Source organism: Patella vulgata, chromosome 6, assembly GCF_932274485.2.
Source record: "Patella vulgata chromosome 6, xgPatVulg1.2, whole genome shotgun sequence".
Classification (NCBI taxonomy): Eukaryota; Metazoa; Mollusca; class Gastropoda; family Patellidae; genus Patella; species Patella vulgata.
In genome coordinates, this window is record NC_065884.2 from 13,710,842 (window position 1) to 13,736,843 (window position 26,002).

The 26,002-nt window shown below is 36.0% G+C and overlaps 1 protein-coding gene across 1 annotated transcript in view; it reads right to left on the reverse strand.

Moving 5' to 3' along the window:
• Nucleotides 1–476: 476 nt before the first annotated feature.
• The window catches only part of LOC126825299 (potassium voltage-gated channel protein Shaker), a 47,336-nt gene continuing 21,810 nt past the window's right edge, over nt 477–26,002 (reverse strand). Inside the window, exon 2 of the mRNA XM_050554881.2 lies at nt 477–2,072. The gene's annotated coding sequence lies outside the window, so the exon portion shown is untranslated. The remainder of the gene's footprint in view (nt 2,073–26,002) is intronic.

Here is a 26,002-nt window from a genome sequence, read left to right on the forward strand (position 1 = left end):
AAGCTCCTTAAGAAATCACACATTGCTTTTCAGAAAGGCCATTCAGTCTATTTAATCTTAAACAAGTTAAAATGCCATAAGGGTTGTAAATAATACCACTGATAATATTGGGTTTTATTAAGAAAAATATCACGTATCTAGGTTTCTAGATATTTTAGAAATCTAGATCTATTGGTTTCTAGATATTTTAGAAATCTAGATCTATTGGTTTCTAGACATTTTAGAAATCTAGATCTATTGGTTTCTAGATATTTTAGAAATCTAGATCTATTGGTTTCTAGACATTTTAGAAATCTAGATCATGTGGTTTCTATATATTTTAGAAATGTAGATCATGAGGTTTCTATATATTTTAGAAATCTAGATCACAAGGTTTCTAGATCATGTCTAATAGTAAATAAACTAAATATTTAGATGAAGAAAAAAAAAGAGTGAAAACATAACAATAAAAACAAACACGCGACCACACAATCATTTCAACGCACATATAATCTAACAAATATCTCCTAAATATTAAGAGATAATAAGGTATGCAGTTTATGAATTAAAACTTCTCTACTTTCTATTTATTATATTTACTTCTTATTACAGGATGCTTGTACCACCATTGCATTGTGGGAAATAAATATCAGTGGTTGTAAAACAGTGACGTTTGTTATGTATGTTGGTACTGGTATTGCAATTCACTTAATCCATTATACTGGCAACTTGTCTCTATGATTCATCTTTTCAACACAGATATCCACGTCTGCTTATTTTCACTCCATGTAACATTTCTCTGGCTCTAATTAGCTGTTTCTATTCAATTATTACTTGGCCTACAAAACCCATACTTCCCATTGCTATCGTTTTCCATCCCAAACTAACATTTATAAACTTTTAAATTCAATAAAAATGGATAATAATAAGAATAATATTAATAATAATAATAAAACATGAATTAAAAACATTCACTGTTTCGTAATTTTGAACTATTGCACTAAAACGTGATAAAAAGACTTGAAATTGAAGAAGAGAAGATCTGCATCTTGAGAAGAATCATTCTTACGTTTCATTTTTACATCGACAGCAGAATTATTCCCAGAATAGCATGAACACCGGCAACAAAGGGCACGTAACCGCTGGTTTTCCGGTGACCCTAAATTTACATTTCATTCACAATTTGGGAACAGACAGACTGACCCTATTCACTTTTTTTATTAGCAAATTGAACACAGGAGGAATCAAGTTGCCATATCAACCAAAATACTTTTTTTGTACACAGAGAGAAACATCACTATATAAACCCCTGAGTCATTAATTACAGCGAGATTAAAATTGCATAAAAAACAAACAACACTATATCTGGTTGGTTGATGTATCACCGTGACGACCACGACGACGATGGCGACGAACACGACAACAGGATCAACAACCATTGGTTGTATCTAGAGTAGTGGAAACAAACTTGACTTAAAATAATTCAACTTTCTGACTATTTTACATGATTACGCACGTCCATGCAGAGAAGAATTAATAACAATTTATTTTGATTAATACTTTCAGAATATCTTTCCTAAGGCTTAAGTTTTAATTCCAATCAAGGATTTTTGTTTGGTTTTTGCATGTTTGTCTACACACGTTTTTTTTTTCTCTTTTAGAACATTTTCTTTCCACTGGAATACATGCTCTACATCCAGCACCTCTCTCCACAAGAGACGTAATGAATTTTATTTCCACACACAGCTTATCACACTATGACTAATAAACGTGTAGATGCCTTTTCATCAAGGCTATTAATCTAGTCGATGGTATTTTAATCTTCCTCGTATCTGGAGTGAAAGCCGCTAATCATCGGCATATCTAAAACTTTCAGAGTCTGTGGACCGTTTATCTGAATTTAACAAGTCGGAGGATCATTTATCAAATGGAGGGAAGTCAATAAAATTCGGATCTATGTCATCAGATTAAAGATGGTGGAGCTGGTGTTGTAAGATGGCCACCACGATTGGGAGAGAAGTCAGATTTGTTAACCGTTGTTTCTTGTTGTTGTAGATGATTCATTGAGAAGATGAGTAAGAGGTTCGTTCAGTCTGAAATATATTAAACAATAAAAAGATTAGAATAATGAAATATGAAAAATATAGGTTGCCAAACAACAAATTTCAAGACCTTTGTTGGACTTTAAACTTCAGTCTGTTTACAATCATTCCCCAAAGAGGAATGTGTTCGAGTAATTGACAGTTTTGTGCGCCATATGCAAGTTTGCCCCAAACGCCACAGAGGCCATTTGGAACATATTTTGGAAAGAAACGACCAAGATAACTGAAACTTTGGGAAATGATCGTAAACAGACTGAAGTCTAAGTCCAGCAAATGTCTTGAAATTTGCTGGACCGTTGTAGGATTTAATCAACCTTTTATGCTTTCTGTTTTTTTGGGGGGTTACCCTGTATACATCCCTCCAGCAACTTTAGGATTCTTATGTTATTTCAAAGTACCAGAGTTGTTTTATGTAATAAATCTTAATCTAGTATCATATAGATTTAATACTTCTACCAGGTTCAATTAACTTTTTGATAAATTGAGTCTTTCTCAGCGGGGAGCCATGGTGGCTCAATGAGTAAGATGCTGGCTTGCTAACCATAGGAGTTCTTCGTTTTCCTCCCGGCATTGGTTTCGCCTTATCAAATGTGCATGACAGAGAGCCTGATAAGGAACCATGACTAGTTATTCGGATTGGACGAAAAACTGACGTCCCGCGAACACATAAAAGAACCAATAACTTGGAATTCTAAATAAGAGTATGGCTTATACCCGTCTTCATTAGCACAGTCCGTGTAGAACAGTAAGATGTTAAACCCCATTTCATTAGAGTCAGTCCCAGGTCAATTATCTCTGATATCATACTTTCAGAGACTTAACATTTGTATAATGATTGTTGAAAGCCAGATACACATAGAATATATCAATAATATATCAACTATATAAATATAGCATGTAGAGAATCAATACTCTATCAGCATCCATGGTTTCCATCTATACATCTTATTATACAAATATACATCAAATAAATACTATAGTCCGCTATTTTATCTAAATTCTAAGATAAACATATCACTTGTTTTAGAGAGAGAGAGAGAGAGAGAAATGGGGTTTAAGTCCACTCGACACAGACTAGGTCATTTCGGGATTAACACATAGTTCAATTCTATTTCAACAATTCGCTTGCGTGTAAGGGTCTTTAGCAGTGGGAGGGACCCGGAGAAAAGCCACGAGGTTGGACTGGCAACCCTACTCCTTGCCACGTACAACCAAGGAATTGAAACCACGACAGACCTTACAATTTACGGCACTGGCAATCCCCCTGCAGTGGAAGGAAAGTGGAGGTTGGATAGGCAACCATTCTCCTTATGACGTACAAGCGGGGAATCGAAACCACACCACAACAGACGCATTGTCCCATCGGCCTCCCAACTCTTCCAAAACTATGGTCAAAGGTTACAAGTGATTTTTTTCATAAAGAAAATGGACCTTCAAACAGAAAAAAAATATTTACCATTTTAAAGGGTAAATGATATGTAAAATAGATGAGACTAAGAGATTAAGATATGTCATCATCTAGGTCTGGTACAAGGATACAAGTAGGTGAACTATAGATAGATAAATGTTGATTGAAGTTTATTTTAAGATCAGTAACACATGTTAATCGTGTACATGTGTAAAATTATTTCCAGTTGTTACACATAGTTCTATTATCAGTTAAATCAACTTTTTTTTATAATAACTGATGTAATATATCTACATTTAAACAAATGTTACACACAGTTCTATTATTAAAATAACTTTGACTACTTCACACGATTCTGATGTAATATTTACACTGAAACAAGTGCAGTCTAATAGTGGAAATTGGGTTACAGTCTACTAAATAATACTTCATCATCAGTCTATTTCAATGTACCCCTTTCAGTCCCAGATTTTGATGAAGAGAAGCCCTAAGCTATTCCACATCCCAATTTCCCATCTTGACAACAGTGCATGCTATTTAAACACAACTGGTCAAAACCGAGGATGATGACAGATGTTTAAGACTACAGTGTGTGTATGAAAGGCTTATGACAGTGTCAAAAATATTATACACCTTGGCGCCTTGGATCTTCAGGCCCTAGGCTTCAGTCTGCCAAGCCTATAGGTAAATCCATCACTGAGCCCTTTTCTATAGAATGCCTGGGGGGTTAGATGGGCGAATGGTAAGCACGTGTGCGCTGTATCATAAGGTCTGTCATTGAGTGAACTCGTGTGGTTTCAATTCCCTGGTTGTACGTGGCAAGAAGTAGGGTCGCCTGTCTAACATCGTTGGTTTTCTTCGGGTCCTCCGGTTTCCTCCCACTGCTAAAGACCCCTACACACAAGCAGATTATTGAAATATAATTGAACCATGTGTTAGTCCCGAAATGACCTACTTTGTGTCGAGTGGACTTAAACCCCATTTCTCCCCCCTCCCTCTCCCTCCCTCTCTAGAATGCCACCAGCTTGTTGTATTACTAGAGGAAAAATACTAAATATCATGTCAAGTTCTTTCTGGTACTTCATATCCGAGTCAAATCGATTGTATAGTTTGAATTATAGGATACTTAAAGTCAAATCTTAAAACTGTAGAGTTTGAATTATAAGAAGGAGGAGTCTGACCAAGAAATACCAGCCTGTGAAATACACTGGCTATAGCAGTAGTAGAAGTTGAGGATGATTCTAGTCATAAAACACTAGAACTAGAATCGGTAATACCGGGTAATCATCTATAAATTATCCATACAAATACTTGTCTACATTTTATAACTAGTAGCATAATTATTCACTTATATTATTAAGTCAGACAAGGCTAACTCAGACATCTGGATTAAATTCCAACCTATCTTTAATGTATAAGACACATTTTATTTTGCCAATTTCATGCTGTTTGGATGTTGTTTTTTGCAGACTAGATGGCAGGAATTATTTCCTTTATTTTATAAATTCACTGTGTAGTCTGATAATATGTGTGGGTATCATATACTTCAGATAACATTTATTTATAATATTCCTGACAAAGACTTGATCAATGGCTGTTTATTTTCTTCAGATCAACCAGAAATCTAATACATATAATGTCTTTAAAAATAAATTATGAAATTGGCTTATATATCTTATATCTCCATCTTTAAATTAAATCATTAAAAGAGCCGAAAACTTTCTAATCTACTTAAAATCTGGCCATCCGATGGCATCGAGAGTTATGGGCTTATCATGTTAATAAATGTCTAATTAATAATTTATATAACATTTAAGTCCCAAAGAAAGACCTGCAATACGCAATTTATAATTATAATCATGCATAATAGGTTGTCCTTTAAAATAAGACTAGCAAAACAAACAAAAAAAACCCAAACACCCCCGAAAAGTTCAAATATGATTTCCATAATTATATGCACACACATGAATAACATTATAAAGATTGTTGGCATACAAATAATCATAGTCCATTATTTCTTATTTTATCCCAATTCACACCAAAAAAACATACATTTATGGAATAATGATTACTGAGTAATTAACACGCAACGTTTCAACAATGGTACTCAACTTTATCAAGCAAAGTTTGTTCAAAAGTTTGGTTAAACTATTATTCGATCAGGTTTTCCACGGCAATAATTTTGATGCCTTTGACTCTCTTCTCGTTTCAATTCTCAAGGGAAATTTACTTCAAATGACTATGTAGGCGTATAAAAGTTATCATTTAATTGGAATGTTCACCGTGTGGCAGATCAAGAGGGGTGTTTAGTGGGCTGAAGCTAGGATCCACAGAAATTAGTTTTAAGATACATTATTATGTAAGGTTTAGATAAAGAGCTAGCCATTCTTGCTATAATAGTTCGAAAATAGAACTATTGCGAGTGAAGATATTAGCCTTTGAAGCTTTGACAAGACGTGTGCAATAATTTCAACCACCGTACTGGTTATTCGAAGCAAAGTCTCGCTCCTCCATTTTTAGCTTAAATCAAAATATCGCTGAACTGTTCTAATCTATTTAATATCGGAGAAATCTGATGCCATCGAGAGTTGATTATGGTCTGGATAAGTAAATTCATGTCTAATTAATAATTTAAATAACATTTCAGGCCTAAAGAAAGACATGCAATAGTCAGATTTAGCTCTTGCATAATGTATGTTTAACAGAATTGTGTGTGAAATAAATTTCAAGTGAGAAAGGAGGGATGTTGACTGTCAGCAAAGAGATGTAGGTGGAAGGTGTGGAGAATGGGGAGAGCATTAAATGATACTATTTAGGTCTCAATTGTTCCCGGGCAATAATTGTTGTCGACTTATTACAGTAGTAATCATTTTGATGTAAGGTTCCATGTTTGAATTACAGCCAGGGTTATATGGATTCGTGTTCACAAACGAAATGAAATGAAATGGGGTTTAACGTCCTACTGTTATGCTCCGACTGGGCTAATGAAGACAGGTATACGCTTATGAGGGAAATTTTGCCCGAATAGCGGCACTGTGGCCTATGCTTATATCAAATTACAACTGCTATGGGTTTTTTTTATGAGCATGCCAATGTGTACACAGGACCTCGGTTTTTCGTCCCATCTAAATGACTAGACAGATGTCCTTGTCAGGTCCTTTGTCCTTCACCACTGACGATGGGAAACCACACCAGAAAATCCCAATGAACTTTCTGCGGCAACACTGGGAGAGAACCCACGACCTCTAGGCTAGCGAGCCAGGGTCTTACTCACTTAGCTACCGTGGCTCTATATTCACATACATGTAGCTTAGAACATTTGTACTTTCGTATATTTATATATACTTAATTTAACAATATTTAAATTGATCTCTATATTGGAATATCTTGTAATTGCTACAAATACAAATACTACATAATATACTTTTAAAAGCCTGCACGAGCTGATAGAAAATAACTGTTATTGTTCTGGAGACGAGTCCAATAAAAGAGACATTTGTTTATAGAATAAAATACAATTAGAATGTATAAATATCGAAGTATTATTCCATCATTTAATATCAACTAAATACATGTTACATAGATTACACTGTAATCCAAGTATAGTCCGTATAATTAAATATTTATTCCGTGTTTTGGTTCGCTATTATTGATTAAGCTATTACCATCTGTATTACATATTAATCCATTCATTCATTAGCTCGATACATCAAATAATATGCCCGATGAACACGTCAGCCAGTCAAACTACTAATATATCAGACATTCTGTAGAAATTTACACCATATTCCTTCCTTCATGCTCTCTAGGGGGTCCTTTGTTATTAAGGCACTTACTATAAGATCAGAATTCCACAATATTCATCTGATTAAACTCTGGTTTTCTAGTCCGATAATATCATATTGTGTAAGAGAAATGAGGTTTTTAACACTGTCGTTCGTTATTTCAATACACTTTAATACCAATTTTCATTATGAAATTAAGACAAAAAATAACAACCAGAAAGAGAGAGTGAGGGGGGAGAGAGGGGGTAGGGGAGAAAGAGTGGGGGGGGGAGAAAAAGGGAGAGGTTGGACAATCACACCACAAAGATTTACTCTACCTCATGGGTGTCAAGGAATTTGAGCACGGTTGGGTGGAGGGGGGGACTATGTCCAGTTTGGAGTGAGGTCTGGGGTATTACCTGGGCCCTTTATCAAACAAGAAGCTCAGAGACAATATTTCTGCTCATTTAAGTTTAGAGTGGATGTCGACAATGCTTCGTGCATTTGCTTGTTCGACGCTATGCTCTGCACGTGCCCAGGAAGGTCTGGATCCCCCTCACCCCCCAAGACCCCAGTCACCTTCTAGACACTCACCTGCACCCATACTTATGTCTCAAATATATAGCCTTAATAAGTTACAGCAACGGGGCAAAAAAAAACCCTGTAGATATTAAATTCATGTCTCTCAATTTGTGTAGCAAATCAAAAAGGTTTGTAATCGAATATTCTGACCTGTAGCTGTATTTATCTTAATTGCAGACAAACTGACTGATCGATTCACAGAGTTAACAATTGTACGCTCCCATACGAAATAAAGATGTGCAAAAATCAAATTGTACCCACATAACCTTAGGAACACTTTGATAATGATGCCAAACATTATTCATTTTGAATGACTTTATCAAAGATCTATGATGAATTTATAAAGTTCAACAAGTGTTCAAGAAATAATGTCCAGACTGGAGTATATATAGTCAGAACAAAGCGATAGACAATATAATACCAATCTCTGTTTTTCTTATGAACCATCACAAAATGTTAGGAGTTTAACTACATTTTGGCGTACACATATTCCCTAAATATATTTGATCGCCATTCTAAGTTGGTTAGTATTGATTTCAAGTCGTATACTGTCTCGTATAAGTCAGTGAAATTCTATTAATTTAAAAGCATTGCTTGCCAGACCCCGGAGCCAAAACTAAAATAGAATCATTTAAAGATGTTTAAAATATTACTGTTTATCCATTACAAATCAGACCATTTTGTATGTCTGTAGATAAAAAAATAATTCCAGTCTTTGATGATGTCTTTGAAAATGTTAAATATGCATTATGTTAGATTAAGATAAAAAGCTGACAGTGCTTGCTCTAATACAATGGTTCTCAACCTTGCCAACGGCACACCTTGGAACACATTAAAAAATAGGGACACACATGGCTAAATATATATGAAAAATACTTGAATTTTGCAAAATAAAAAGTGGAGCGAGACTAGTCACAGACACTCAAACTAAATAAAGACACCAGTGAATACTCAATTGGGATCACATGGTTTTTTGCATTTCCTTAGTGTGCTGTTCAAAATGTCGCGGCACACATGGGAAGATTTAGATCTCGCGGCAGACTGGTTGAGAATCACTGGATGTTAATCTCTCTCTCTCTCTCTCTCTCTCTCTCATAATAGTTTAGATACTCTTGAATGAATATCTTGAAAATTTGAAACTGAGCGAAGTTATGAATATTGGAAGTTTTGATAAGAAAAGCGCAGTTTCGATTTTCATTGCTACTGTTGTTACAATTTTTAAATTAAATTATTAAATAGCTATCATGTTTCAATCTAAGCATCTAGATAGTTGATTATGGGCTTGTTGTGTGAATAAATGTCCAATTAATAATTTTTATAACATTTAAGACCAGAATAAAGACCTGCAATAGGCAGATTTATCTCTTACATAATGCATCTTTAACACATAATACAAGACGGACATTTCTCATTAGTGTTGATCATTGTGCCACTGGTGACCAGACAGACGGCCTGACAAGAGCAGCTGTCTAGTTGATTGGATGGGATGGAAAACCAATGTCCTGTATACACATTGGCATGCACGCAAAATATCTCTTGGCAGTTGGAATTCGATACAAGAGTTGGCCATAGCACTGCTGCCCAGTCAAAATTTAAATGGATTTGAACACTCGCGACATTTAAAATTTTTACGATAGAATGGATAATCGAGACTTAATAAACGCTAGATCTTCAAACAGTCATAACTTAGCCCAAAATAAAGTAATTTGCATTAAATTTTCAATATGTACATTTTTCAGTATCTAGCTATTTGTGAACTATTATAGAAAGGTTACAAGATTACAATTTGTATATGAAACGAGGATATAAAAATGTGCATTGATATAAATTATTGACCGTTAATGTACATCTGTTACAAATTTAATCATTAATAACTAGGTCAAGTAGTAACGGAGGTTGTTTTAAAACAATCTTTGGTCAATGTCTAGCTCTAGATTGGCATAAAATCTGTTTAAGACATATCCTGGATTTCTGAAAGGCAAGGAGGTTATGCAATGAAATAGGGTTTAAGATCCTATTTCTCTGCAATAACTGGGCATATGTGGGGAATTTGTCCTTACAGCATCGCTACAGCCTATAACACATTATTTCGTATTAAAACTGCCAAGGTCTCTTATATGCGCATGCCAATGTGTACAAAGAACCTCGGAATTTCATCCGATACGGACAACTAGAGGAACTGCACAACTGACAAGGGGAAACCACAGTAAAAAATCCTGAGGAACTTTCTTGAACAATATCGTGATCGAGTCCAGGGCATCCTGGTTAGTGAGCAAGCACCTTACTCACCATGACACCCTCTTAAGCCATCGACACAAATGATTCAGTCAAATCAATCGACACTGAAATTCGCCTAGTGTGCCCTGTGCTGAATGATAGATTTGCATAGTGTGTTGAGTTCGCTGAAGCATTCGCCCTATTTTTAGAATTTATTAGCCAATCACCACTGATGTCGAGAAGTCAGATGATTGTTTGAAGACATGGTCGCTGCCATGTTTAATCATGTGACGTGGATGGTGATACAATCGACAAGTCAATCGGGCGGGGGAATTTGCCTAGTGTGTCCATTCATTCGGCTAGTATGTCCACTGCTTGAAAGGCAGAGCGATACAAAATATGAAAGTTGCTCAAAACATTTAAACAACCGTTTCATTTTTATTTAGCATGTCCAAATACAGCAATGATTTCCCCAAAGACCAATAAAAGAGTCATAAAGCCATCACTAAATTTATTATGACTATTAATTTCAGAATTTAATGTCCTATTTGTAGTTTGATCACATAAAACAAATATCAAAATTTTATGGCTGATCAATTGTTCTATCCTCGTCCTACTAATCACCAACAACAACAGACAAGCATTTCTTCTTTTTTGTCGATATCACCCAAAGTCTTGCAAAAAGTGACCGCTACTTTGGGCCATACTGACCAAAAAAAAATGCTCGTCGGTGATTAGCAAGGCTGTTCTTGTCAATATTTCAATTTTTATCCATAATATTGTCAATTATTTTTCTAAATCATTTAAATTATGGATAAGATGTGTAGAATGTGCAAATCTATAACACATCTTTCCTTGTTGTTCAGTAAAGAAAATACTTAGGGCGCTATTGACAAAAGAAACACTCTGGTCGTTTCTTGTCGGTGATCTATAAGACTGTTCCATCCTGTTTAACATCTATCCTGTCAAAATATATCTCGTGTGGATTCATTTGAATATATTGTGGTCAACAGAATTGGATACTGAACAGATTTGGTGATTTCGGGTACAGTGGCGTCATTTCTAGAAACTGTGGATAAATAGTGAGATGTTTTTGCATGATTTTCCTTTTAGAGATTCAAGTTTCACAATATTGTAATTTGCAAGGGATTTCATATCCATATAGATAAAGCCATTATTGAGATATTACTGTCAAAAACAAAACTTGCCTTCATCAACATACATAACTCTATCGTGTCTAACAAAACTATAAAGTAACATATCAGTGTGAGAGAGAGAGAGAGAGAAATGGGGCTTAACGTCCACTCGACACAAACTAGGTCATTTCGGGACTAATATATGGTTCAATTCTATTTCAATAATTCGCTTGCGAGTAGGAGTCTTCAGCAGTGGGACTCAATGATAGACCTTATGATACAGCGCGCACGTGCTAACCATTCAGCCATCAAACCCCCCAAAGTAATATCATATTGAACTAGTGTTACTACAATTCAAAATATCAAATATCTTTAAAATCTATTTAAGGGTTGAGATTTTTTTTTAATCCAATCGGGTGTTAATCCGAGATTCTATTTGATAATTTTGTCTTAAAATATTCATGATTTACGTAGATTACAATTTTAACACTAAAAATATCCTATAACTCGTTAAGAAATATTACCGATAATATCTGGTTTCGTTTTTTTTTAAATCTGTAGTTTATAAAATTGAATTGATAGGATATAATTAGCTGAATCTTAGGATCAAAATTTTACGACTGATTGAAATGATTTGATTAATTTCATATGATAGACATTAACCTTTTAATGTTATAACTACTTCTAATCATATATCAAATAACTCTAGTAAAGTAGAATGTATTTATCATTCTAGCATTCTATTCTAGGACCGGAATGTTACAAATTAACGTCATTGATAACAATGTAATAATAGTTTCTGCTGAGCCCTCAAATTACATTTGCTGCTCGTTACTTGAGAGATTTTGAATTCCACGCAAACTTCCTTATTGTGAAAGTTATGAATCTTTAAAAGAAATATCAGTCCAAAAATGGTGTGATTCTGTTCGACATTTATAAAGATAATGATGAATTACAAATTTTGCAACATTCGACATCCTCTGCAGACAACAAACAAGTCAGAGCCACTTTATAAATATCTTTTGAATGGTCTCTTTTTAACCCGATTAAATGCAAGGGTACTTGCAGAGGTAGATTTTGACACTGGGTCATTTTAGGACCAATATTTTTGTACAATTTTATTTCAATAATTTCCTTGTTTGTCCATAGGGGGTCTTCTGGCAGAAAACCGATGGACTCAACCCTGTGCTGTCAACCCTACTCCTTGTCACATACCAGCTTGGGATCAACACCACATCACTTGATTCAATGACAGACCTTATGATATAAAGCGCACACATTAAACCAATCAACTGACCACCCATTCACAGTTAATAAAGAGCGTCTGCCTCGAAATTAAGCCTGAATTAAAATCTTTAATCCTTCACATAGTGTTGCTAAGGGATTATTTTCTAGGGACTACTTCCAATTTACATATTCATAAAACTTTGATACTCTCATTAGTTTATTTGAATTCTCTCGAGACCATCTGAAAAGGTCATCATAACCCGTTTTCCGTGTTATTCGTCAACTAAAAATCAGACATAAACCTGTTGAGAGAAATCAGAACCTTTCATTAGAATAAAAATACGGGTTCCACAAAAATATGGCTTTATAATATTATCTTTATTCTCTATCTAAACAGAATTCTCATCAAAAACGCGAGGTATCCAATATTCTTAACCTTGCCTAACCTCCACCAAGATGTCTGTGCTCAGTCTTACTGGCATATGAAAATTAGCATTGTATAATAGAACGCAAGACGGGGAGAAAGAACATGACAAAACAAAGCTCAATCACAAAATGGAGTTAGCTCAATTTGCAAAGAACCATGTTTAGCGAACAAGTCTGTTGTAAAAATACATCAGTTGATGAGATGATATTGATTTTTAGCGTACACAAGCCGGAGAAGGTTTAAATAAAGCTTTAAGCAAGGATTAGGGTATAGTGATATATATATATATAAAACTATTCTATCGTTTTATTTAATCTAAACTACACTTGTACTATATCCTGCGTACAATATATCACATCAGTCTATTACTAGTATTTTGAAATAAAATGAAATCAAATGAGGTTTGACTTCCTACTTTTCTGCTCTGACTGGGCTAATGAAGATGGGCATATGCCATACAGTGTACGTACAGCAGTGCTACAGCCTGATCTTATTTTGGATTCTGACCGTCAAGGGTTATTTTACATGCACGTCAATGTGTACACAGGACATTCAGAAACTGTTTTTGCCATGCCCTCTGTCCTGTTATACTGACAAGGGGAAACCGTGTCGTCTTTTAAACCTGCGGAATTTTCTCTGCGAGCGAACTCGATATCTCCATGTTAGCGAGCCCGTTGTCTTAATCACGGACCCACCTCAGCTCCCTATATAAACATACATGTGTGAAGAGGTCAAATAGGGATCATGTCCCTTAAAATCTACAAGTAACATTCTAGAAAAATGAAATCAATCAAAATTGCTCTATGGCAAGGGTTCTTTTACGTGCATGCCAATGTGTACACAGGGTCTCCTTTTTTGTACCCAGAGAAAACCCATGAAGTTGGACAGGCGACCCTACTCCTTGTCACGTACAACCGGGGAATCGAAACCACACCAGTTGACTCAATGACAGACCTTATGATACAGCACGCATGTGCTAACCATTCGGCCATTCCCCCCCCCCCCCCCGTTTATATAGGACATCATTTATATCACATGTATATAATGTTTAAGTGTGACTAGTGACAATATATAACATATTACATATATATTATACATATATACAACATTGATTTAATAATTAACTACTACAGATAGGTCTGACTATTATCGCCATGGTAATTACCCACTTATATTACATGTATAGGCCTAGTACTATAGTACAAATATTAAGGCCAAATAAATAACAAAAGCCAAATATATCGGAACTGGTTTTTTTAAATACCCTTTAGTCATAAAAAGAAAACCTCAAATTGTAATAAAGCAAAATCCTTAAATTTTGCTCTGATTATTTGATGTTTATTTAGATTTCTAAATGGAGGATGGGGGGTTGAGGTGGGTGGGCTTTAACATGCTTAATTTAAGCCTCTAGAGCGTCCACAAGCAATTGTAGACGCTGGACCAACGGACGGATGGACGTGGGCGACGACAACATACGACCACATTTTAATGTGTGCGTATAAAAATCTATTCAATATACATGTATTCTTGAAAGCTAAAATACATCGACAGTTCGTAGCTATACAAACTATTCTTTCTATATACAGCAACCCAAATATTGTCCACACTTTTTACCCTCTTCATAGGCAGTGCCAAAAACAATAAATATATATGCACGAATGGCTCCGAAATGGTATCAGAATGTTATCTGTGTACAAAAATATACGGTATTTTTATCATCACTGTTGCTTTGATATAATGACATAGAGACGACATCCAATCAATCTGAAACATGGCTGGAAGCGAATCATTGATCATGCGTATGTTTTAGACAAATAGACAAACTTGGTCGTTTGCCACTAAAGTTCTGTGAAGGGACTTAACTTTTGGAGATCGTTGGAAGAGTATAAAATATCAATTGCTTGCTCGAGTCAATTAAATCAGCAGTTCAAGTGCAGTAAAATAATCAATCATCGAGCGAGAGAAAGATATATTTGTGCATACACGATCCAAGACTTTCTTTTCATGTGTAGATAGTGCTTAGTAATGTTATATATTCAATATTCCTGATTAATTGAGAGAGAAGTGGGCTTTAACATCCATTTGACACAAACTGTCATTTCGGGACTAATATATAGTTCAATCTTATTTCAAATATTTGCTTGCATGCAAAAGTCTTTAGTAGTGGAATGAAACCGGAGAAAACCCACATTTGGATGGGCAGATGCCCTTACTAAGTGTACGTACAAGCTGGGAATCGAAACCATACCAGTTGACTCAAAGACACCTGTTATGATCTAAAGATCACCATTTAAACCAACAGCCCGCCCAACTCCCAACCTGATCCTGATTAATAAACTAAACAAAATAGAATATATCTGACGTCATTTAAAGGCTGATACACAGTTTTTGTCATACTGGGACAACCAGTATATTATGCTATACAGTGTGCTATATGAGGGATATTTGGCCTGGATATGGGCGCAATGGCTTACTCTTATTTCTATTTTGAACTTGAACTTGGTTATTTGTCCCATCTGAACATGATTTTCCATGCCATGGTCTACCTCCTGCACAAGGAAACCAGGCCGTAAAATCCAGAGGAAAATGAAATGAAATGGGATTAAACGTCCTACTGTTATGCTCCGACTGGGATAATGAAGATGGGCATACATCATACAGTGTGCTATGAGGGACATTTTGCCTGGGCAGCGGCACTATGTCCTACTCTTAAATCGTATTCCAACTTCCAAGAGATCTTTTACATGCACACTAATGTGTACACAGGGACCTCGCTTTTTCATACTATCCGAACAACTATACATTGTCCTTTGCAGGGAAGAAGGAAGAATTCACATCAGAAAATCCTGATGAATTTTCTCGGCAAATGCAGGGATCCAACATGGGACCTCCAGGTTAGCGAACCAAGTTTTATCTTACTCACTGAGCCACTGTGGCTCTGTAAACTCCAGAGGAACTACCACATATGTTCTAAAGTGCCCACATTAGAAGTCGGAGCAGAACCGTAAGACATGAAACCCCATTTTATTACATTTTGCACACATTAGAGCATTCAACCACCTAACCCCCTTCATATGTGAAAGAGTACTACAGGAACATCTTTATTTACATTTAAGAGTTGATATCAACAATACAAATGTCAGTGAGAGTTAGTAGTATATATTGAGTAAGTATATTCGTATATATACCATGACAATATGATTATAGGGCTGACTGTAACCACCATAACATACCAATTATTGGCCTTTCTACGTATATAAACATAGACTTCTACTTACTCTGCTCTACACATAATATAAATATACTTGTACCTACATAACATTCAGGAAATAAAATAGAACCACAGGTCTTCCTGAACATAAGTTGTCGGGTCGGAAATAACAACCCAGCTCTGATTAAAGCCGTTGATCGACATTAATTTGCATTTTTCAGACAATATCTCATTTTCATGGCTTAAAGTATACAATTTGTCATTTGCATTTTTCGTTAAAGCCTAGTTAACAACCCATCGTGAGAGAGAAATGGGGTTTAACGTCCACTCGACACAAACTAGGTCATTTCGGGACTAACATATGGTATAATTTTTTTCAATAATTCGCTTGCGCGTAGGGGTCTTTAGCAGTGGGAGGACACAGAGAAAACCCACGAGGTTTGACAGGCGACTCTACTCCTTGTCATGTACAACTGGGGAATCGAAACCACGCCAGTTGACTTAATGACAGTATTTATGATACAGCGATCATGTGCTAACCATTCGGCCATCAAACCCATCGTACATGCTACTAGGGGCAGTCTATGGGGGGGGGGGAGTTGTAGTAAACTTGTGCTTGTCACTTCCATGTGTTCGACACCATAGAAGATCACAGACTGGCCATAGAAAATTTTGGTCCTGCACATACAAAATTTTCAACCCTTTTCTTGCGGTTGGCCTGCGAGCTACCAAACCCTACGACCTGTGTGTGTCAAAATACCAACAGCAGGTTGTGAACTATGCTTTAGATATCCAATTTCTCACAAATTAATCCGCGCAGATTGATTATTTAACATTTAATTAAGAAAATATCATCAAAATATCAACAGTACATAATCTCCAGGATTTTTACAGATGGATTAAAAGAGGCCCATCAAAAGATTTTATCAAAAATTAGATATAGATGATGCCCTCCTTGTTTCAACAATCCTGTTTATAACATATGGTTCAATCTTATTTCATTAATGCACACCACTTGACCCAATGACAGATCTTATGATGCGACGCTCACGCATTAACTATTCTTCAACACAACCCCTCTTTCAATTCACGATAACTTGCCATATAATGAATGGAACAAAATAGAATTTATTCTGATATTCCAATTAGAGATTCAACTTTTACAATGTGTAGTTTGTAGTAGTAGTCAACAGAAAGAACAACCATACTCTGCACAATGCTCAGTACCTACTAAGCTAATAGTATGTGTCACAGAGTATATAGATCTCAAAGTCTAGTCTAGGTGCATACTAAACTTAAGCTGCCTGTCTACAGTTAGCTCCGCTTGAGAACAGACACTAAGCTAGTTGACTGACATGTTAAGTCCTATAAGTATACTTCAACAATTTTAAGAAGTATATATTCTGCTTCCATTTAATGGAATTGAATAGGTTTATTTAGTCTTTGTGTGTATGCCAGATGTGAAACAGTAGAACCGCATTACAAAACAATATACTAATTTTTGGATATGGCGGCCATTCAGGACAGAGATTTATTCTCGAAGTATGAAGTAGATGGATCTCTGTGTACAGAATGGTCTAGGTGGTGATCTTAAAATTCATTGAATGTAAATTAAGATGGTGTATTAGCTTGTCTCTTAAATTGCATTGTACAATTTACATCTTGCCATGAAGTCATCACAATGTGAACAAGCCCTAGCATATCAGATCAACAGGGGAATTATCACGAATTTGATCGAGTCAGGACAACTTGACTATTACGGCACAGAGCGTACACCTATGAAAAATACAAAAACCTAATGTTCAATAACACGTTAAAACCTCTGAGATCTGGTTTGTCTGATGATTTCCACTGTCTATAATTGTTTATAATCTAAGAATAGAAGGAACCTGGAATCGAATAGAATTTGTTATATACAGGTTGTCAACACTTTACCTAGGTCACACTGTTACAGATGCTTGTTTTTATATACTATTCAAAAAAAGTAGGGGATATTTGATTTTGGGGGCATAATACTAAAATATGCAAATGACTACGAAAAAAGTCACTATAGAACCTAACAGAAGAAACATTTCCAGTTACATGTGACGCCCAAACGCACCAATAGCTACCGCATGGAATGCATGTGATGCTTGGGATCATCATGGGGGTCCAACCCAAGATTTGCACGACTCTGACTTTGAATGTTACAGTCATTGTGGCATTGAATTCCAGGGTGGAAACATCAGTTTAATTGTTTTAGTGACCAGAAAACAAATTTTGATATGCGTCGGCTTACCCAAAATGAAAGGTTACGTGCCCTTGGCATGCTACAGATCGGCACAACACAGGCGGTTGTGGCGCGGACGATGAATGTTTCTCAGTCTGTCTATAAGCAGGCTATGGTCCAGATACCGTGATACACAATCTGTACAGGACAGACCACGCTCAGGTCGACCAAGGGCGACAACTCAAGCCCAGGATCGATTTATCCGTACCTTGGCCTTGAGAAATCGTGTCATCACAGCAAATCAGATCAGCGCTCGTCTTCAAACAGACACTGGTGTGAGAGTGAGTGGCCAGACGATTCGGAATCGACTGCATAGGGGTCACCTTCGCGCCCGACGTCCTCGCGTGATCCCTTGTTTGAGAGATCATCACATTCAGGCAAGACGTCGTTGGTGTAGGGATCGTCAACACTGGGATAATCGACGCTGGAGCAATGTGATGTTTTCAGATGAGTCAAGGTTCACTGTTGATTTTTTGGACAGACGTAGGAGGGTGTGGCGTCGTCGAAACGAGCGCTTCCAAGACGTTAACGTCATCAGACATGATCGATTTGGGGGTGGTTCTGTTATGGTGTGGGGAGGCATCACTGTTGCTGGAAGAACGGCTTTACATGTTGTTGCAGGGCGTGTTACAGGCCAGTACTACCGGGACAACATCTTGGCAGTCCATGTTGTGCCGTTCGCACGACGTCATGGCCGCCGTTTCATCTTCCAGGATGACAACGCAAGATGTCACAGGGCCAGGATCGTTACAGGTTACCTCCAACAACAGAACATCACCACATTACCTTGGCCAGCACTGAGTCCCGACCTCTTCCCCATCGAGCATGTCTGGGACATGCTTGGACAGAGGTTACGTCAACGTCAACAACGTCCTGCCAATGTCCAAGAACTTGCTGCTGCGTTGCAACAGGAATGGGACAATCTGGACCAAAATGACCTTAGACGTCTCATTAGGAGTATGCCACGTCGGATCAATGCTTGTTTGGCAAACAGAGGAGGATTTACCCGTTACTGACTTGGTTGTGATGCTGTGGTAACTTTGCTGTTTGACCCCGGGTATCATTTTACCCTTATAATGGTCAGTCTGTGCCTTACTTAGTCTAACGATCATTTGGAATAAATCGATGAATGTGAACTTCATTTCATTTTGTCATTTGTTTCTTCGTCAGTTTCATTAGGCGACTTTAATAACACTTAAAAATCAAATATCCCCTACTTTTTTTGAATAGTATATATACGAAAGGTTATATATATGTGCTATTTGTTAAGAGAGCAGACTATTTCTGCTTGGACAGCAGCAATTCAGCGAACTTCCAAAGATATTTCTCGACGAACATAGAAGCAGGGGAATATAAAGTATACTTTGGTATCATCTATAATTTTCTACACAAATAACTCAAGGTCCAATTCCAGCAGCAATTTTGTTAGATGTAACAATATGACAAATATTTGGTCCTGAAATTTGACAAAGATTAGGTGAAAACATAATTTTTCTCCTTGCATTTCACATCTAACTACTGAAATGAAAATCCCCATATTTTATAGTCTCCATACGAATGAAGTATTTCTTTGACAAAAGCTTAACTCAGTTCCATTTAATCCAAGAAAAACATAACAACACAATACTGTGGCCATGAGAATTAAAACATGACAGTACCCCATGAAATGTTCCACAAATAAAGTTAAGTTAAAATCAAACATCTTTAAAAATCATATCAGCTGCCAGCTGGGACTCGGAATATTAAGTCTCTTGTTTCCGTTACTTATACAAGACAATTCTTCCACAAAATAATCTTCAAAACTTGATGTTAAAGAGGCATTACCACTTCGGTAAATAATACACGAAGAAAACTTGATATTAAAAAGGCACTACCACTTCAGTAAATAATACATTAACAAAACTTGATGTTAAAGAGGCATTACCATTTTGGTAAATAAACCACTAACAAAAATTGATATTAAAGAGACATTACCACTTCAGTAATTGTTAATCTGTGAATACAGATTATATTGTGTAAAAAATTGGAGGCAGATCAACCCATCCACATGACAGCTTATAGCAGTTTTAAATGAGTTAATCAGTTTACTTACGTAGTGGTTACTATGAATTTGATCCTATCATGGATTTTTCAAACCATATCTAATTTTTAGGGGGGTCTAATCAATGCCAAAATCAGTCCTTCACGTTTCAGGCGAGCTTTCGCTCCTGCTCCTCTCGACACACCTTGACTTTCCTTCGCGGGAGTCATTAAAGACTCCTGCAAATTAGCTAAATTGCTCTCCTAAATATTGAGATTAATAAACTACTTTTAGTTTTTGTTTTTTTTCAAATTGCATAAGTTCAAGTTATCACTTTCCATGATGATAATTCTGACTCTACCATATTCACCAAACATATTCACCAAATAATAAAAGCATAAATACAATTCGGCTCTCCTTAATTCATGAAAATGTAAATTCCAAGTTTTTTTTACGGGAACATTTTTCTCATTTTTGAAACTGGCAGGTGCTTTTTATGACTCCCCAATATTTCATAAATGTGAAGGACTGCAAAATGTACTCAAATTCACAACTTAAATTAGTCAAGAAAACAAAAGCGAAATATCAACAGTAGATAAACTCCTAGCCTGGATTTAATCTTATTCAAAAGTGGCTCATCAAATTTACTCAACACATGTCTGCAGAAAATGCTGACTGTTTCAAACATTTTTAAGGTTGCATTGTCGGCAAAGGTTGCTGAATGCTGACAAGTTTTCAATTGTTATGTTTGTGAATACCTAGGCAGAACGGAACCATTTTGGGACAGGTATTCATTTTAGATATTGAACTTTCACATTATAATGTAGTTCACAAGGGATTCAAAAGCTCTCATATGACGATCAGCAGCTTAATAATTATGGTTATTTCTCTATAATAACTACCATCTTGAAATGTTGATATCAGTAGGGACCCAAATATTAAGCTTGTTGTTTCCTTTCCTTACACAAGAAAATTCTGCAACAAGCTAAGAAGATTAAGATGTCATTTTTATGAAATATCTGTTCTGTTTCAAGTTAATCTGACAAGCAACATTTCTGCCTCTTAAGACATAAATTTCTGATGTTTATCCTCAGAGCAATGACTGACTCAATTTAATACAAATGCCATGAAAAACGCCACAAATAAAAAACACTACACACTGTAAATCTTAGGACTAAAAACAAAATATTTTAGCTTTTTTTAATATTTATTCCAACCTGACAGAAAGTGTAAATTCAAACCCTAGATACGCCCACATTTTGCAAGAGATGGATAGAACAAGCTAAAAAAAAGAGGCCATAATCCAGGATGTTAGGACTGACATGCACCAATATCAAAAGGTACCAAGGTCTTTGGGATATAAACATATATTAAAAGTTCCATCAAAATCGGATAAAAAATTGTGACCTCTAGAGGGTTCACAGGTTAAAACCATGATTTTTCGTACAATCTGGGGCCATAATCCATGTAGTTACAGTCCAATACATGCCGATATTGAAAGGAACCAAGATCTCTGGGATATAAACCTATATTTCAAGTTTCGTCCAAATCAGATAAAAAATTTGACCTGTAGAGAGTTCACAAACAAAATGTGATTGGACGGACGTCTGGACAAACACAGGCTACGTCATTATACGTCCACATGAAATTGTGGGTGTATAAAAATTCACCAAAAATGACCATGCGATAAAAGAGAAAAGGAACCGTGACAAGACTATTAGTGAAACGACTACATTTGTGGGTTCCAAAATGGTTGAAATAGTTTATGGTCTGAATCCTAAAGGGCCACTCATCTACTCTTGTAAAATATTTTGTATCAAATGAGGACAAGATGGATTGGTCAAGACTAGCTAATTACAAATGATTACTTGTGGCACTAACAAGATATGTGACCTGTGACAGCAAAATGGGTCATAAGTCACAAGTCATTGTATATAACAATAATGTATGAAAAAAAATGTCAAAATTGGTTAAAAATTTAAAAAAAAACATTAGTTTCCTTTATATGTCAAATTAGGTGTTATATTATTAAAAAGATATTTTAGCCTCCTAAAAGACAAGCAACTTTCAACCATTTTTCGATCACTGGTCACATATGTACCACCCACTCCATACAAACTTATCGACTATCTCATTTTAACTCAAACATATCTATTAATAATCACAATAATTGTCTACCAGAACAAATATAAACATATATAGAAACACAGAACAATTGAGGATTTGCCCCATAATGTATTTGACACAATGATTTGGTGATCAGATTAACATAAGAATTATAAAGCACTGTTATACAAGTGTACCACTGTATTTATATACCTATCTAACTAAGTATATCTTTTGTTATATGGTATTTTATGATCTGAGTGAGCTCTATCCTTTACTTACAGGTCACAGAAACTTGGACAACAACTATATACTATGTACACAATTTGCCAAACCCTCATTTATTCATAACTGTCATTTTATTGTTGACTGTTTAAAAAAATATTAATTAATGATCCAAAGCAGATCTTATCTTAAAACGTAGTAAACACCAGGGCTGTGTGCAGACTAAAATTGGGTGTGGCAGTTTTTTGGGGTTTTTTTTAGTGTTTCTGGAACTGAAAAATACCAAGGTCATTTTTTTCTTCAGGCATCAAATACCGTACACAGGGAAATTATAAACAAAATTACATGTGGTGTGGATGATTTAAATACATTCGCAACTAATATTTTAAAATCACTGAAATCTGTTAGCCTATTATAATCCTGTAAACGCTTGTAATAAAGTTATCTTCAAATTGCTTCATGATTGAAGTCTGTTGTTCGAACCAATATGTCTTTATTATCGTAGCAATGGTACTTAACAAGCCAGACTATATTGTTAAAACTTCAAACACTCATAACTTGCTCAGAATAATGTAATCGGGCTGGAATTGTCAATATATTCATTTTTTCATTATCAATTTTGGAACTAATATAGCCAGAACGGGCAGCTCCTTATTTAAATCTTACATAATGAATGATATCTTTTAGTTTTTTGATGAATTTACAATAAATATGTATCAGCCTATACCAACGCTTCCTTTGCATGGATCCTCAAAAAGACAATTATATTTTCTATTAGCCGTTAATAGGTTCATACCATAAATTTGACAAGTGTGTTAATAAATGTGAACTGTCTTCTCTACCAGAAATCTTCAGTAACCATTACCTGAAGATTAAATTCCAAATAAGAGAGAAATGGGGTTTAACGTCAACGTCCACGACAGTTGACTCAATGACAGACCTTATGATGCAGCGTGCACACGCGCTAAACATTGCCCCCCCCCCCATTCCAAATAAGGATATATATCTAGACTAATATTTCTGACTGTCATTTGTCTGTTTGTCTGTCTGTTCAGGTTTGGTGACTACATTAAGGCTGTCCAGATGCTGAAATTTGGTGTAATGGGGTAGCTCAGACTGGGGAGTATGTAGGCTAGGTGGCGTTGGACTACAACTTCCGGTTACAGAGTTATACTATTTTCAACCCGTGCAGCACCGATTCATCCGATAGTATATCATATTTCTATTCTCTCATCAAATATTATTTATTACCGGTAATAACCAACGCAAAAGAAAATATAAATGTAAACTTATTAATAACCAACTCAAAAGAAAATATAAACAAATAATCTAAGTGAAAGAGGAAGTATTTTTAAGATGAATATAAATTAGGTTATGTTCTAACAGGTTTCTGCTAATTGCCTATTTCTTCTTCCTCTTATGTTTGAGGCTAATCTCTATACGTCTATAGTTTGGCTATATATCAAAAGGTAATGGCGTGAGATAATGACTATTACAGTACCAGTAATGTAAGTATTATAGGCCACAAGAAAAATTCTACAGATATTTTTAACCAAAAATATAATTAGCAGCAATCAATCAGGATACGAACATGTAGGTAAACCTGCTTCACATGGGGAAACATGAGGTTCAGACTGAGACGTAAACCCCATTATTAACCCCCACCCAACCCTCATCTAGTAACTTTAGGCAAAGACTGGCAATCAATTTATGTAACCCTGCTTCACAGACCCTCATCTAGTAACTTTAGGTAAAGATGGACAATCCTAGGTAATCCTGCTTCACAGGTGAGATCCCTTATCACCCCCACTGACCCTCATCTAGCAACTTTAGGTAAAGACTGACATTCAATTATTACCCATATAGTGTTAGCCCCACACAGGGTCCAACGTAGCTTGAGTTATCTTCTCTTGTGGACAGTTCGTCAACAGAATCAACTATTCATGACCAGAATTGGCTGTTAATGATCACACCTTGATGAATAAGGATATATATCTAGACTAATATTTCTGACTGTCATTTGTCTGTTTGTCTGTCTGTTCAGGTTTGGTGACTACATTAAGGCTGTCCAGATGCTGAAATTTGGTGTAATGGGGTAGCTCAGACTGGGGAGTATGTAGGCTAGGTGGCGTTGGACTACAACTTCCGGTTACAGAGTTATACTATTTTCAACCCGTGCAGCACCGATTCATCCGATAGTATATCATATTTCTATTCTCTCATCAAATATTATTTATTACCGGTAATAACCAACGCAAAAGAAAATATAAATGTAAACTTATTAATAACCAACTCAAAAGAAAATATAAACAAATAATCTAAGTGAAAGAGGAAGTATTTTTAAGATGAATATAAATTAGGTTATGTTCTAACAGGTTTCTGCTAATTGCCTATTTCTTCTTCCTCTTATGTTTGAGGCTAATCTCTATACGTCTATAGTTTGGCTATATATCAAAAGGTAATGGCGTGAGATAATGACTATTACAGTACCAGTAATGTAAGTATTATAGGCCACAAGAAAAATTCTACAGATATTTTTAACCAAAAATATAATTAGCAGCAATCAATCAGGATACGAACATGTAGGTAAACCTGCTTCACATGGGGAAACATGAGGTTCAGACTGAGACGTAAACCCCATTATTAACCCCCACCCAACCCTCATCTAGTAACTTTAGGCAAAGACTGGCAATCAATTTATGTAACCCTGCTTCACAGACCCTCATCTAGTAACTTTAGGTAAAGATGGACAATCCTAGGTAATCCTGCTTCACAGGTGAGATCCCTTATCACCCCCACTGACCCTCATCTAGCAACTTTAGGTAAAGACTGACATTCAATTATTACCCATATAGTGTTAGCCCCACACAGGGTCCAACGTAGCTTGAGTTATCTTCTCTTGTGGACAGTTCGTCAACAGAATCAACTATTCATGACCAGAATTGGCTGTTAATGATCACACCTTGATGAAGCTCGATGGAAACCACAGGATTGTTCTAGCTGAACTTGCTATTTTAATATGAACACCTTGATCAATAAGTGATCCAATATAGAGAGCAAGAAATGGGGTTAAATGTCCACTCAACACAAAGTAGGTCATTTTGGGACTAAAATGCAGAGAAAACCAATGAGGTTGGACAGGCGACCCTACTCCTTGCAAATACAAGCGGGGAATCGAAACACCACTTGACTCCATGACAGACCTTATGATCTAATATGCACCCATTAAACCATTCTGCCACCCTCTCCCCTGATGCAATATATGATGGTTAATGTTCTGATATACAGGTAATTCATAGGAATCAAACCCGATGACAAAAACATAAGGG